We start from the raw sequence: 7976 nt of genomic DNA on the forward strand, positions 1-7976 counted from the left end.
TCTAAACAATATGATAGTGATTAATTATGTGACAGAGCGAAAGAGAGAGAGAGATTGGGCACACTAACCTATTAGAATATACACGTAGCATGTACCATAAACAATAAGATTCCGTTTCAATCCAAAATGCCCCTGAGGACGAATACTATAGTAATTGAAACGTTCGTTGGGCGTGATATCTTGTAAACTTGCTGAGATGTTTTTCAGTAAGTCGTTACATTATATCAACTGAACAGTGAGCGCTCATCCTATTTATTTTAATTATTATTTTGTATTTTTTTTTTTCAAATTAAGCACATTTTAATAGTAAATACATCAAAATAAAAAAACATCAGCAACATCACCTTTGTAGAAAGGAGACATAATTAAACAACAAGGAACCTAGGCCCAGATGCAGAGATGGACGCAATGGCAGCTTTTACGCAGGTCGAGCGATTGTTTGCTAATGCGCATGAGCGAACTCAGCGATTGCATTGCTATTACGCGCACACAGAGTAACCACTAGCAAAGTGAGTGACAGGTAGTCAACATTTGGGAGTGGCAACAGGGGGGTGGTTAGAATAAAAGGCAGGCGTGTCTGACCGTTTAAATGCCGTTTCATGGGCGTGCATAAATTAGGCATTGCGATCTCTTAAGCAGCGAAAGAGCTCTCTGCATGTCAGGAGAACTGCCAAGTCTGCGGCTGGTCAGACATGCTGCAGATGAAGCATGGCTGCCTGCTGCACGTCGTCGTACGGATATGAGAAGGCAGCAGTGGGCGTACCCATGCTCAGATGTAATTTGGAAAGCATTAGCCTATTTTAGCAACTTCGATCCGTGGGATTATTCAGTTGCGTATTACTGTCCATCCCTGAATAAGGCTCCTAGTCAAGTGTAGACACTTAGCCAAGTTAAGGAAGGCGTAAGAGCGCCACCTTGTGCGTATATATCTTTTGATAATTCAATGAAAATTCTGTGATTGAAAATTGTATGTAAGTCGAACAGTGGTAGCACCCTTGGGTATAGTCATACATGGAGGGCAATTCCTTTAAAAGTGCTGGCCACGAGTTGCCGGCGATATGCTGTTTCCATGGAAACTCGTGGCCACAAGCATCACATTTTTTCTTTTGCAGCCCATAGAGGTGGGCAGAAAAATTTGATATTGCTCTACAGTAATTCTTGACAATGCTGAGGGGCTTATGTAGAGTTGGACATGTTGGCAATATTTACAAAGCGGTGGGTACTAAACCCCGGCGGCTTGGTGGCGGTTTTGCTATCCGCAGATTTACTGAGGCTGCTTCAAACTGCTGCAAAACCGCCGTCAAAACAATATAGAATAGAACAGGGCTAGGTCTAAAATTACTAGTCAGTGGTTTTGGTGTCATTCCGCACCCGCCGTCAAACCGCCACCGAACCGCCGGGGTTTAGAACCCGCCTCTTAGTAAATAGTAAAGAGTTAAAATGCACCCTCTCTCACCCAGGATATTTCTACATCAGGGTCCATAGTGTATCCACAGGATACCTTGGGGTATAGGTGATGACGTCAGGCATCAGGCACCATAGAGTTAAGTGTTCAGCCTCCCAGGATGCACTAGGGTCCCCCTCCTAAACCCCGCCCCCGAGCCAAGGCATCTCAGTTTCGTTGGTGCCCGGCTCTGAGTCGGAGCACCTGTTTAGAGGGGGGCTAAGGATAGCCCCTGAAGTTTTCTTCAAGGGAGCTGTGGCTGCCCATCTGGAAGTACAGCATGGACAGTCACTACTGACGTCCATGCTGTCTTCCGTACACCCCCGCCGGTACCAGAACGCCGGTACTGATCCGGGGATGCTGGTAAGCATCTGGGGTCACAGCTAGCGGCGACCCCAGATGTTTTGGACCATGGCCGGATTCAAGGGCAGCAGGTAAGCAGCGGGGTCCCGCGGTGGGTCCCCGCTGAAACATGGTCCAGAGTCCCCAGGCAGGGGGCTCCCTGGGGACTGGCTGCAGCGTGGAGCCAGGTAACAAACCTGCGCTTCCACTACCCCCCTGGGACAGCGGACCGCAGCTGAGCGGTAGCGCTGTGGCCTCCCAGGGGTTAATTGCATGCCAGGGGAGCGCGCCTTCCCTGTACACAGCCGGCGCCTCCCCCGCTGCACACAGCCCTCTCTGCACCTGCCGATTGGCCCTGTGGCAGCACTCCTCCCCCAGGCCGGCCTCCTCTCTGCTCCTCGGAGGCCATCTTTACAGAAGCATGGTGAACGATGCTGGAAGCTGCTGATCGGTGGCATCGTTTTCTGGGTCCCCCGGCATACCTCTCCTCCTTTGGAACATGTCTGTGTATGCAGCGCTGTGTCCTACCAGACTCTGTGTCTGCGTAGTTGAGGATCAACGCTGATAGCGCACGGATTCATTTCTTTGCATTGTATGTGACTGCTGCTAGCGTCTGCTGCCTGTACTTTCACTTTCTACTGTCAGCCATTTTACTGTCCCTGCTCTTACTCTGCTAAAGCCCTTGCGGTGCAGTGATTGCAGGGTGATTCTCCCACTATACTAACGAGTATCAGTGAGAGGGGTCACATACTTACCATCATGTCTGAGAGTGATTTTGCTCTCCAGCTTCTGTGTAGTACGTGCAAGGTACCAATAGCGGAGGGGGAGGGTAACGCGGAGGAGCTATGTCGGCAGTGTTTTTTATTGGCGCTACCAATTACTGTCACGGCTCCGGTACAGTAACCGCCCTGGGCTTGTTTCGTCAAAGCGCTTACAACCCTAGTGGGCCAGCTCCGCAACCTGCGTTCTCTCAGATGGGATTGTCCCAGCAGTCAGTGGTGTCGTCACCCATGCAGGGGTTCCCGAGACAACTGATGGTACCCCACAGTCTCCCTATTTCCCCTCCTCAGGTCTCTCAGGAGCCTGCGTGGGTTAATTCACTGACAAGTTCTGTACAGCATTTGTCGGACGTGTTACAAGGGGGAGCCTGTGTTGTGGCCTCACAAGCGGCCGGTGGCGTCTCTGTCCGCTCCTTATGAGGATGACGACGGGACGTCCGATGATGGGGAGATTCTGTATCTTTCTGACCAGGATCCTCTCCGTACTAAAGAGTCGGACGCTAAGTCTAAGGTTTATATTCCTGGCCTTATTCGTGCAGTCCGCACAGCTTTAGTTATTGAGGATGATGATCCTCCGGTGTCAAAGTCCAAATATGCCTTTTTCAAGGATATTAAGGGTGACGCCACAGTGTTTCCTCTTTTCGGGTCAGTTAGTAGACCATTTAGAGGAGGCGTGGAAACATCCTGGCAAACTGTATCAGCCTCAAAGACGTTTAGCGGTGGCTTATCCGTTTGCGGACAATTATTTCTCTAAGTGGGAATCCCCTCCTCAGGTGGATTCTCATGTGACACGTCTAGTCCGCAGTGCCACATTGTCCATGCCCTTCATGTCCTCCTTGAAGGATGCTATGGACCGTAAGGTGGACATCTGCCTAAAGTCCATTTATTCCCTCGCGGGGGGGGGCATCCAGACCGGCTATGGCCGTATGTTGGGTTGCCAGAGCTATGGAACTCTGGGCCGATAGTTTGGAGGCGTCTTTGGATTCCGACTGTTCGGCTGAACAGTCCGAGTTGGTAAGTAACCTCCGGGATTCGTCCACTTACATCAATGAAGCGGCCTTGGATATTAGTACCCTCACTTCTCACATTTCTTCAACAGCTGTTGCTGCTCATTGCACCTTTATGGTTGCGATCCTGGAAGGCGGAAGCTGATTCCAAAAAGGGATTGGAAGCTTTGCCATTTAATGGAGAAGTCCTCTTTGGTCCGGATCTGGACAAAATTGTGGCCACGCTGGCGGCAGCCAAGTCTGCATGTCTCCCGTCTGCTGCGGTCCCTTCCAGTTCGGGTACGTCGTCCTTTTGGCCTTATAGGGCCCAGGGTAGGCCTAAGGCACAATCCTTTCCCCGACAGGCTGGGCCCAAGAAATCGGCCAAGCCCAGGAAACAGGCCTAGAATACCAGACGTCCGACCCCTAAGTCTGATGACAAGCCTGCAGCCTGACGGTCCTGGCCTCCCTTTGGGGGATCCCAAAGTGGGAAGCCACCTGCTGCAGTTCGCCCAGTATTGGTCGGCAAATACGACAGACACTTGGGTTCACGAGGTGGTTTCTCACGGGTATGCCCTCTCCTTTCGGCACAGGCCCGCATCCCGATTCTTCACCACGGGTCTTCCCTTAGACCAGAACAAAGCCAGGGAACTGCGGAAGGTTTTGCACACAATGCTCCAGGCTGGAGTTATAGTGCCTGTTCCATTCTTCCAGAGGGGCCAGGGTTTCTATTCCAATCTATTTTTGGTGCAGAAAACCTCAAGGCCCTCAACAAGTCCTTGCGGGTACCGCGGTTTCGGATGGAGACCCTACGGTCCATCATTCTGGCGCTGGAACCTAGGGATTACATGGTGTCATTGGACATACAGGACGCTTACCTGCATGACCCTATTCTTTTGCGTCACCAACAGTTCCTCAGGTTTGCAATCCGCAACGATCACTTTCAGTTCCGGGCGTTACCTATTGGCCTGGCGACAGCCAATAGGTCGGACAACGCCACCACAGTGGCCTACATAAATCGGCAAGGAGGAACTCGAAGTCAGGAGGCACTCGTAGAGGTGTCCCGCATCCTGGTCTGGGCGGAGCGCAATCTCCCAGCAATATCAGCAGTATTCATCCCGGGAGTCCTCAACTGGGAGGCAGACTTTCTCAGTCGTCAGGACGTTCATCCGGGGGAGTATTCTCTGCACCAGGACGTCTTTCAACTTCTGGTGGACAGGTGGGGTCTTCCAGAGATCGACCTTATAGCGTCACGGCACAACAACAAGTTGCCGGTGTACGGGTCTCGCACAAGAGATGAAAAGGCGTCTCTGGTGGATGCTCTGTCCATCCAGTGGACGTTCCGGTTTGCTTATCTCTTTCCTCCGTTTTCCCTTCTTCCACGGGTAATCCGGAAATTCAAACAGGAAGGAGGGACGCTCCTGTTGATAGCTCCCGCGTGGCCCAGACGGCACTGGTTCTCAGACCTTCAGGGTCTGTCCGTGGACATTCCTCTGCGGTTGCCGCTACGACCGGACCTACTGTCACAGGGTCCTTGTCTTCACCCGGACCTGACTCGGCTGTCTTTGACGACGTGGCTGTTGAGACGGCCATGTTAAGGTCCAGGGGGTTTTCCAGCTCTGTAGTACGAACTATGCTAAGAGCTCAGAAGCCATCTTCTGCAAGAATATACTATTGTGTGTGGCATACATTCTTCCAGTGGTGTCGGCCGAGAGGTTATGCACCTCGGGAGTTCCGTCTGTCTAGAGTGTTGGCTTTCCTACAGGCGGGACTAGACCATGGGCTTCGGCTTGCTTCTTTAAAGGTGCAGGTATCTGCCCTGTCTGTCTGGTCCCATCGTAGGATTGCTACAATCCCTGATGTGCGCACCTTTATGCAAGGTGTTCTTCGAATTCAGCCGCCATTTGTTCCACCGGTGGCACCTTGGGATTTAGCTGTGGCCCTGAGGGCTCTCCAGGAACCGCCGTTTGAACCACTGGGCTCAATGGATCTTTAGTGGAGCTAAAACAATTTTCCTTCTGGACATCGCTTCGGCCAGACGTGTTTCTGATATAGGGGCTCTCTCCTGTAGACACCCTTTCCTGATTTTTCAGGGGAACAGGGCAGTGCTGCACACTCGTCCTGATTTTCTTCCCAAGTTGTTTCCCGTTTTCATATCAACGAGGAAATCGTTGTGCCGGCTTTTAACTCACCTGACCTTCAGTGGGTGAGGCCACTTTGGATGTTGTGCGGGCCTTAAGGATTTATGTTGACCGCACTTCTTCGTTTAGGAAGTCGGACGCCTTGTTTGTTCTCTATGGCTTCCGTAAAAAGGGTTGGCCTGCTTCAAAGCAAACTTTGGCAGGTTGGATCCGTATGGCAATTTCAGAAGCTTATCTTCATGAAGGCCTTCCGGTTCCATCCTCTATGAGGGCTCATTCCACTAGGTCTGTGGGTCCTTCGTGGGCAGCTCGACGTGGTGCCTCTGCAGTCCAGATCTGCAAGGCTACCACATGGTCCTCTGTCCATACCTTTGTGAGGTATTACGCGTTTGACACCTTTGCCTCTCAGGATGCTTCCTTCGGGCGGCGGATTCTCCTTTCAGCACAGGAGCGTCCCCACCCTTGAAGGATACTGCTTTGGGACATCCCCAAGGTATCCTGTGGATACCCTATGGACCCTGATGAAGAAAATATGAGATATGGTAAGAACTTACCTTTGTAATCTCTATTTCTACGAAGTCCATAGGGTTCCACAGGACTCCCGCCCTGTCGCACATGTGCTGCAGATGGGCTTTACTCTGTTCACCGGTTTTTCCGTCTCCTTCTGGTGAGAATGTGATTCTTGTGTGTGTCCAGATCTTTTTTCTCTCTCTTCCTTCTCCTCCTCCAGCCTATGGCTTGGTACGTAACTGAGATGCCTTGGCTCGGCGGCGGGGTATAGGAGGGGGACCCTAGTGCATCCTGGGAGGCTGAAAACTTAACTTTATGGTGCCCGATGCCTGACGTCATCACCTATACCCCAAGGTATCCTGTGGAACCCTATGGACTTCGTAGAAATAGAGATAACAAAGGTAAGTTCTTACCATATCTCATATTTTTGCAATATATTGACATTTTGTGAAATTATTTCCTTTACGAACTTCGTCCCCTATATATAGGAGACGTTACTCAAGATTATAAACTGCTGCTGCAGCAACTCGTTTTATTTAAAGAAAAATGTCACCAACATAATCTGCAGAGATTTTCTAAGTGCATCCTCTGAAAGACTCTGCGGAAAGGGCACCTGCTGCTGCCACACCACCTGGGTGCCTGTCATAACCCACCTTCATCACATGCAAACCAAGCGGCACAGAACCGACTGATAATGGATGTTAATGTACAAGAAGTGGCAGTGACCTGAGAGCATATTATATAGAGTGACTTTTATAAAGTTGCAAGATGATTGACAACAGTGACCTACAAGAGATTCTGCAGTAGCCAACAGGTCACCTGTGTGATCAGCAGCAGCCTAGCTCCATGCATGCATGCCGACCTAAAGCTGGGTATACACCCGCCCGACGGTGTGCATATACACTTACCAATCATGCGGCCAATGTGTCTGCACTGACATCACAACTGAGCGGGTATTTAAGTTTGCCCGCCCAGTTGAGATGTCAGTCACCCTGCTGAAGGTGTACGGGCGGACGGCGGGTCATCTGGAGACGCAGCCAGACGTGGCGACAAATCTGCAAGATATATCGGCATCGGTTTTGTTGCAGGGCAGATACGTTATGTCTGTGAACGGCGTTCACAGGGCCATCGTGTAAGTGTAAGCCAGGTGTATGTGTTACTGTTTTCTGTAGTGTAAGCCAGGTGTATGTGTTACTGTTTTCTGTAGTGTAAGCCAGGTGTATGTGTTACTGTTTTCTGTAGTGTAAGCCAGGTTCATGTGTTACTGTTTTCTGTAGTGTAAGTCAGGTGTATGTGCTACTGTTTTCTGTAGCGTAAGCCAGGTGTATGTGCTGCTGTTTTCTGTAGTGTAAGCCAGGTGCATGTGCTACTGTTTTCTGTAGCGTAAGCCAGGTTCATGTGTTACTGTTTTCTGTAGTGTAAGCCAGGTGTATGTGCTACTGTTTTCTGTAGTGTAAGCCAGGTGTATGTGTTACTGTTTTCTGTAGTGTAAGCCAGGTGCATGTGTTACTGTTTTCTGTAGTGTAAGCCAGGTGCATGTGTTACTGTTTTCTGTAGTGTAAGCCAGGTGTATGTGTTACTGTTTTCGGTAGCCTAAGCCAGGTGTATGTGTTACTGTTTTCTGTAGCGTAAGCCAGGTTCATGTGTTACTGTTTTCGGTAGCCTAAGCCAGGTGTATGTGCTGCTGTTTTCGGTAGCCTAAGCCAGGTGTATGTGTTACTGTTTTCGGTAGCCTAAGCCAGGTGTATGTGTTACTGTTTTCTGTAGCGTAAGC

The sequence above is a fragment of the Taudactylus pleione genome, unplaced genomic scaffold, assembly GCF_031769625.1.
Source record: "Taudactylus pleione unplaced genomic scaffold, aTauple2 ptg000788l, whole genome shotgun sequence".
NCBI lineage: Eukaryota > Metazoa > Chordata > Amphibia > Anura > Myobatrachidae > Taudactylus > Taudactylus pleione.